Source organism: Mirounga angustirostris, unplaced genomic scaffold (genome assembly GCF_029215605.1).
Source record: "Mirounga angustirostris isolate CCGP_5_RB_7025 unplaced genomic scaffold, mMirAng1.0.hap1 SCAF_15, whole genome shotgun sequence".
NCBI lineage: Eukaryota > Metazoa > Chordata > Mammalia > Carnivora > Phocidae > Mirounga > Mirounga angustirostris.
Genome location: NW_026991723.1, coordinates 185,351 through 194,023, shown reverse-complemented (window position 1 = coordinate 194,023; position 8,673 = coordinate 185,351). Strand labels below are relative to the sequence as shown.

At 41.6% G+C, this 8,673-nt stretch overlaps 1 long non-coding RNA gene across 3 annotated transcripts in view; it reads left to right on the top strand.

The window, feature by feature from the left end:
- Positions 1-20: 20 nt before the first annotated feature.
- LOC135362743 (uncharacterized) overlaps positions 21-8,673 on the top strand; it is a 53,896-nt gene continuing 45,243 nt past the window's right edge. For all 3 annotated transcript variants that reach the window (XR_010407833.1, XR_010407834.1, XR_010407832.1), the window contains exon 1: positions 21-747. This is a non-coding gene — a long non-coding RNA (uncharacterized LOC135362743). The remainder of the gene's footprint in view (positions 748-8,673) is intronic.

Here is an 8,673-nt window from a genome sequence, read left to right as displayed (position 1 = left end):
CGCAGTCCTGAGGCGCCTACCGGGTCGCCCTGCCCCGGATTTGGGAAGCCCCCGCTTTCAGCGTGCTCTGGGCGCAGTCAGGAACGACCCACACCGCCCTGCGGATCTGACGCGCTTGTGCCCCAGAACCCCGAGCTCACAGAGGCCGAATTCTCCTGCCAACCGCAAAAGAAGCGCCAAAACCCCGGGGTAACTGCAGTTGCGATGCAGAGCCTGTGAGAAAAGCGGCGCGGCGCCGGCTCAGTGGCTCAGACACGGAGGCCGGCGCCCGCAGCCCTGCCGGCACCACGCCTACTCTCAGATGCGGCAGCCACGCCTGGCCGCACACACAGACGGCGCTGGAAGCGTCTTTCCAGGCCGGCCCACGCCCCAGGGCGCCAGACGTCGCGCGGCTGCTCACGCCGCAAACACCGCGGAAATGTCGCGCAGAGCCGTAAAAGCAGCGGGCTGGACGAGGGAGGCCCTCGGCTGGGGCGGCAGGGACTCCTGGGAAATGTCGCGCAGAGCCGTAAAAGCAGCGGGCTGGACGAGGGAGGCTCTCGGCTGGGGCGGCAGGGACTCCTGGGAAATGTCGCGCAGAGCCGTAAAAGCAGCGTGATGAACGAGAGAGACTCTGGGCACCGGAGCAGAGGCACTTGGGCAACGTCACGCAGAGCCTTAAAAGCGGCGGGACGGACGAGGGAAGCGCTCAGCTCGGGCGCCTGGGACTCGGGAAATGTCGCGCAAAAGAGCTGCTGGGCCCACAAGGTAGGTGGTCGTCCTGCCTCTCAGTGTCTGGCCTGGGGGTGGGGGACGCCGAAACTCGGCCTGGTCGCCCCTGCGGAATCCTGAGAGTTCTGGCCCAGCTCCCAGCTGTCCGAGTTCAGACAAAAGTGCGCATGATTCAGGCGTTCTCGGTGGCGGCTAGTATTGGGTGGAACGGGGACGTGGGTGTTGGGTGGGTGAAGGGGCGGCATCTGCGAGCCGGGGAGGTGAGTGGCTGTGTCCTGAGCTTGGGCCAGTAGGAATATGTAGTTGGGGTAGGATTGGGCTGAGGGAAGCTTCGGTGTGTTTGCCGGTGAGAGAGTGTTTGGGATGCTGGCTGAGTAGGAATCTACAAGGATCCAAGATGGGTGCTGTGACTCAAAGGAGGTGTGTCACATGGGAGAGGAGGTTTGGGAGTGAGAGCCCTAAACCGCAGACGTTCTTCTTTGGTCAGTCAGAACATCAGTGTATTTCACATGTGGAGAGTCAGAAATTACTTAAAACGGATCGAAACAGACGTTTATTTCGGTATGCAGGCAAGATCCGAATTTGTTTTTAAACAAGAAAGAATATTTTGCTACTGGCTGCCTATGTTTGCCAAATCTGTGAGGGAAGATGTTCACTCTCTTCTTTGGTGGATAGTTGGGGACTCGGGGCGATTGGCCCAAATTTGCCAGCTTTGGGCCAAAGTGAAGCAGTAAAGTTTACCAGCAATGTCCTGAAGAGCTCAGAATTGAGGAATGCAGCAAATGTCTAAGTCATAGAGTGTTTGTGCTCATTTTGTGAGAAGACATTGGCTTAAAATAGAATTTAAGGCTGAATACAATGGGACATGGAGGCTGGACTAGTTTACTGTGATCACAGATCACTTAAGACGTTTCTATGAAGATTTATTTTCCGTTTATTTCACCATCATCATTCTTCATGTGATTATAAATAATAGAATTCAGTAGGATAGCTGGGGATAAAAGTACACTAATGGCATTTTTTTTTTAAGATTTTATTTATTTATTTGAGAGAGAGAATGAGATAGAGCATGAGAGGGGGGAGGGTCAGAGGGAGAAGCAGACTCCCTGCCGAGCAGGGAGCCCGATGCGGGACTCGATCCAGGGACTCAATCCAGGGACTCCAGGATCATGACCTGAGCCGAAGGCAGTCGCTTAACCAACTGAGCCACCCAGGCGCCCCACTAATGGCATTATTAAAACAATAGTTAAGGATGTAATGGAAGTAAAGACCCCCTTTCCCACTTTACAGTAGACACTAATAAGAATTGGAAATAAACGACATAAAATAAGCAAGACCTATTTTAGAAAAAATATGAACACTCCAGAAAAATGTAAACCTTAAGTGGAAAGACCGCCTAATTGTAGATAGGGAGACTAAACATCAGCTATCAGTTCACAGGACCAAAAAATAAGGATCTAAAACAGCAAACATAAGGTCGATTTTATGCACAAATCTTGATTTTTAACACTCTGGTAGGAAGATAATACCATCTTCTCAAGCACATGTGAAACATTCATAAAACTAATAATACAGATTTCAAAGAAAAAAATTTCCTTAAAGTAAAAATAGGACAATATTCTTTTATCACAATGGAGCAAAACTAGAAATTAATTTTTCAAATGACATACACTTGGAATTTAAAAAGCTATCAAAAGTAAACTTGTTCAAAGAAAATGCAAAATGATACTGCAAATTTTAAAAGAAAATTGATAAAGCACAATATATCAAACAACAGTATACACTTAAAGCAATTAAGTGAAATTTTATAGCCTTAAATTCTTTTTTTTTTTAAATCTTTTATGTATTTATCAGAGAGGGAGAGAGAGAGAGCGCACAAGCAGGGAGAGTGGCAGGCAGAGGGAGAAGCAGGCTTCCTGCCGAGCAAGGAGCCTGAAGCAGGACTTGATCCCAGGACCTCGGGATCATGACCTGAGCCGAAGGCAGACGCTTAACTGACTGAGCCACCCAGGCATCCCTAGCCTTAAATTCTTCAGACTATAAGAGAGAATTAAATTTTCAACTCAGAAGGAAAAAAAAAAAAACTAACAAAGTAAATCAAAACAAAGCAGAAGGGAATAAATTATAAAACTAAATTCCAAAATTAATAAAGCTTAAAAGAGAAATGAAAACTATGTAAGTGAATAAGTAAATAACTATCTGTGCCACCCAGGTGCCCAAAACTATGTAAGTGAATAAGTAAATAAATGTAGTGCGATAAAAACCAAAATAGTCAAACCACTCACCGCAAATCCAGAAAAAAATTAAGAAAGATGTAAAAAGTGATCAGGAGAAATAACTGTGAAAGAGGAAATTTTAGCAATAAACTATTTTCACAGGTCTTTTTTATTTTATTTATTTTTTTTAGGATTTTATTTATTTATTTGACAGAGACAGCGAGAGAGGGAACACAAGCGGGGGAGTGGGAGAGGGAGAAGCAGGCCTCCTGCAGAGCAGGGAGCCCGATGCGGGGCTCGATCCCAGGACCCTGGGATCATGACCTGAGCCGAAGGCAGACGCTTAACGACTGAGCCACCCAGGCGCCCCTCAGCATATTTTTTGAAAAGATAAAATACTTAAAAGTAGAATGTGAAAAGCTGTAAGAAAAAAATTTTATACTAGTCACAAAATAGACTTGGTCAAATGCTGTCATAAAGATATAAATTCTTTCTAAGTTGATACAGAACTTCAAAATAATTCCCCAAATAAGCAAACAAGGTTTCATGCTGGAGATAAAAGCTGAATTTGCAAAAAATTTAACAATTAAAAAGCTGGGAATCTTGGAAAGGACTGGCAGTGAAGGAGGTTTTGCTAACATATTCTAGATCCTAGGTGATTGTAACATTGTAAAGTTAGAGCATGAATAGACAAAGGGAATGAAGTATAAGATCCAGAAATGGACTGAAGTATATTTGGATAGTGTATACCTAATATGGCATAAGAAATCACTGGGGAAAAGATTAATTCTTTAATAAATGTCATTGTGACAGTGATAACCATTTGGATAAAAGATAAAATTGAGTCCATACTTGACAACATAAACCAAAAGAAATTCCAAATATGTTAGAAATCTAAATAGAAGAAACCAAACCACACAATTACTAGAATAAAAAGAGCATTCTTTCATAATTTGGGTATGGGTAAGGACTTTCCAGTTACTACTCAAACCAAAAGCAGTAAGAGAAGTGATTAAGAAATTTGCATTAAAAACTGTAGGGCAGGGGCACCTGGGTGGCTCAGTCAAGTAAGTGTCTGCCTTCCGCTTGGGTCATGATCCTGGGGTCCTGGGATTGAGTCCAACATCCAGCTCTCCACTTAGCGGGGACCCTGCTTCTTACTCTTCTCCACCCTTCCCCCCCCCCCCCCCGCCCCGGGCACTTTCTCTCTCTCTCTCAAATAAAAAAATAAAATCTTTAAAAAAAAAAAAAAGAAATGCAAATGATTTAAAAATAATGGTATGGCAAAAAATATAAGCACAACAAGACAGATAATGCATTTGGAATAATATTTGCAATTTACCTCATAGATAAGGGCTAACTTACTAATATATAAAAAGCTTCTTAAAATTCTTATTTTTTAGTTCAGGTAAAATTAACACACTGTGTTACAGTAGTTTCAGGTGTACAATACAGTGATTCAGCAATTCTGTACATTATTCACCTATTTCACCCATCCGCCCACCGACCTCCCCTCTGGCAACCACCAGTTCTCTATATTTGAGTCTTTTTATCTCTTTTTTTCTTTATTTCTTAAATTCATATAGCAAAGTCATACGGTTTATGTGTTTCTCTGACTATATTTCACTTAGCTTTATATTCTCTGGATTCATTTATGTTGCAGATGGCAAGATTATATTCTTTTTTATGGCCGAGTAATACTCCTGTGTGTGTGTGTGTGTGTGTGTGTGTATGCCACATCTTCTTTATCCATCCACCTATGGATGGACAGTTGGGTTGCTTTCATATTTTGGCTATTGTAAATAATGCTGCAGTAAACATAGGGGTGTGTATATCTTTTTGGATTAGTGTTTTGTTTTCTTTGGGTAAATAGCCAGCAGTGGAATTACTGGATCATATGGTAGTTCTATTTTTAATTTTTTGAGGAACCTCCGTACTGTTTTCCATAGTGGCTGCACCAATCTGCATTCCTACCAACAGTGTCGGAGGGTTCCCTCTTCTCCGCACCTTGCCAGCGCTTGTTTCTGTGTGATTTGAGCCATTTGGAAAGGTACGAGGTGGTACGGTAGTTTTGATTTCCATTTCTCTCATGATGAATGATGAGCATCTTTCATGTTCTCTTGGCCATCTGTATGTCTTCTTTGGATAAATGTCTATGTCTTATGCCCTTTTAAATTGGATTTTTTGTTGTCTTTTTTGGTGTTGAGTTATATATATTCTTTATCTATTTTGGATATTAAGCCCTTATCAGGTATATTTTTTGCAAATATCTTCTCCCATTCAGTGGGTTGTCTTTTAGTTTTGTTGATGGTTTTCTGCTACTTCATTATTAAAGGTATAGAAATGCAGTATTTCTGTATATTGATTTTGTATCCTATGATTTTACTCAATTCGTTTATCAATTCTAGTAGTTTTTTGGTGGAGTCATTCGGATTTTCTGTATATAGTATGTCATCTGACAGTTTTACTTCTTCCTTACCAATTTGGATGCCTTTTATTGTCTGATTGCTGTAGCTAGGACTTCAGTACTATGTTGAATAAGAGTGGTGAGAGTGGACGGACATCCTTGTCTTGTTCCTTACCTTAGGGGAAGTGCTCTCAGTTTTTCACCATTGCGTATGTTAGCTGTTTTTCAAATATGTATCTATTATTGAGGTATGTTTCCTCTAAATCTGCTTTGTTAAGCGTTTTTATCTTGAATGGATTTTTACTTTGTCAAATGCTTTTTTTGCATTTACTGTAATGGACATGATTTTTTTTTATGATCATGATTTTTATTCTTCGTCTTGTTGATGTGATTTATCACATTGATTTGCAAATATTAAACCATCGTTGCATCCCAGGAGTAAGGCACATTTGATCGTGGTGAATGATTTTTTGGATGTATTGTTGGTTCAGTTTGCTATTATGTTACTGAGGATTTTTGCATCTGTAGTCAGAGATACTGGCCTGTAGTTCTCTCTCTCTTTTTTCTTTTTGTAGTGTATCTTCTAGTTTTGGTATGAGGGTACTGCTGGCCTCATAGAATGCATTTGGTAGCTTATCTTTTCTGTTTTTTGGAATAGTTCGAGAAGAATAGGTATTCTTTAAATGGTAGAATTTCAGGCGCCTGGGTGGCTCAGTTGGTTAAGCAACTGCCTTCGGCTCAGGTCATGATCCCAGGGTCCCGGGATCGAGTCCCGCATCGGGCTCCCTGCTCAGCGAGGAACCTGCTTCTCCCTCTGACCCTCCCCCCTCTCATGTGCTCTCTCTCTCTCGTTCTGTCTCAAATAAAAAAAAAAAAATCTTAAAAAAAATGGAATAATACAGTATGTAACCTTTTAAAAAAAAATGTTAAAATTTCGGGCGCCTGGGTGGCTCAGTTGGTTAAGCAACTGCCTTCGGCTCAGGTCATGATCCTGGAGTCCCCGGATCGAGTCCCGCATCGGGCTCCCTGCTCGGCAGGGAGTCTGCTGCTCCCTCTGACCCTCCACCCTCTCATGCTCTCTCTCTCATTCTCTCTCTCTCAATAAATAAATAAAAATCTTTAAAAAAAAAATGGTAGAATTTCCCCATGAAGCCATTTGTTTCTGGACTTTTGTTTGTTGGGAATTATTTGATTACCTATTCAATTTCATTGCTAGTAATCTTCAAATTTTCTATTTCTTCCTGATTCAGTTTTGGGAGGTTATATGTTTCTAGGAATTTACCATTTCTTCTGGGTGGTTCAATTTGTTGGTATGCACATATATATGTGTATATATAATTTTTTGTAGTGGTCTCTTAGAATCCTTTGTATTTTTGTTGTTGTTGTTTTAAAGATTTTATTTGACAGAGAGAGACACAGTGAGAGCAGGATCACAAGCAGGGGGAGAGGGAGAGGGAGAAACAGGCTTCCCACGGAGCAGGGAGCCTGACGCGGGGCTCGATCCCAGGACCCTGGGATCATGACCTGAGCCGAAGGCAGATGCTTAACGAGTGAACCACCCAGGCGCCCCAGAATCCTTTGTATTTCTGTGGTGTCGGTTGTTATTTCCCCTCTTTCATTTTTGATTTTAAGTCCCTTTTTTTTTTCTCTGTTGAATCTGGCTAAAGGTTTATCAATTTTATTGGTGTTTTCAAAGAACCAGGTTCTGGTTTCATTGGTCTATTTTTGTGGTGGTGGTGTTGCTCTATTTTGTTTATTTCTGTTCTTACCTTTATTATTTCCTTCCTACTACTGGGTTTAGGCTTTGTACTTCTTTTTCTAGTTCTTTCAGGTGTAAGGTTATGTTGTTTATTTTGTTTTGTTTTTGCTCTTTTTGTTTTGCTTTTGAGGAAGGCCTGTATTGCTATAATCTCTTAGAAGAACTTTTGCTGCATCCCAAAGATGTTAGACTGGTTGTGTTTTTATTTTCATTTGTCTCCATGCATTTTTTGACTTCCTTTTTGATAATCTTGGTTGACCCATTGTTTAGTAGCTTGTTATTTAACCTCCATGTACAGTTGTTCTTTCCAGAATTCTTCTTGTGGTTGATTTGTAGTTTCATAGCATTGTGGTTGGAAAAGATGCATGATACAATTTCAGTATTTTTTAGTTTGTTGAGACATGTTTTGTGGCCTGACATGATCTAGGGTATGTTCTCTGTGCACTTGAAAAGAATGTGTATTTTGTCTTAGTATGGAATGTTCTGTGTATATCTGTTAGATCCATCTAGTCCAATGTGTCATTCAAAGCTATTGTTTCCTTGTTGATTTTCTGTTTCCGTAATCTATCCATTAATGTAAGTGGGTGTTATAGTTCCCTACTATTATTGTATTACTATCAATTCTTTGCTTTATGTTTGTTAATAGTCGCTTTATGTATTTGGGTGCTCCCATGTTGGGTACATAAATATTTACAATTGCTATAGACTCCTTTTGGATTGTTCCCTTTATGATTGTGAAGCATCCTTTTTTTTTTTTTTTAAAGATTTATTTATTTATTGTAGGGGGAAAGAGCGCGCATGTGCGCGAGCAAGTGGGGGGAGGGCAGAGAGAGAAGGGAAGAGACAGAGAGAGAGAGAGAAAATCCTCAAGCAGACTCCCTGCTGTGTGTGGAGCCTGAAGCAGGGCTTGATCCCAGGACCCCGAGATCATGACCTGAGCTGAAATCAAGAGTCCACCGCTCAACTGACTGAGCCACCTAGGTGCTCCCCTTTGTTTCTTGTTAGTCTTTATTTTAAAGTATATTTTGTCCAATGTAAGTATTGCTATCCCAGCTTTCTATTAGCATCCATTTACATAATTATTGCTTTTCCATCCCTTCACTTTCGGTGTGTGTCTTCAGGTCTGAAATGAGTCTCTTGTAGGCAACATACAGGTTTGTCTTGCTTTTTTATCCATTCTGTAACCCATGTCTTTTGAATGGAGTGTTTAGTTCATTTACATTCGATGTAATTGTTGATTGGTTTGTATTTATTGCCATTTTGTTACTTGCTGTATGGTTGTTTTAGTAGTTGCTCTTTTCTCATGGTTTGCTGGCTTTATTTTAATTTTTTAAAAAAGATTTTATGTATTTGAGAGCGTGCGCGCGCGCATGAGGTTGGGGGAGGGGCAGAGGGAGAAGCAGGCTCCCCGCTGAGCAGGGAGCCCAGTGCCGGACGGGATCCCAGGACTCTGGGATCATGACCTGAGCCGAAGGCAGACGCTTAACGACTGAGCCACCCAGGCGCCCCTGGATGCCTTTTATTTCTTTTTCTTCCCTGATTTCTTTGGCTTAGACTTCCAGTATTATGTTCAAAGGAGT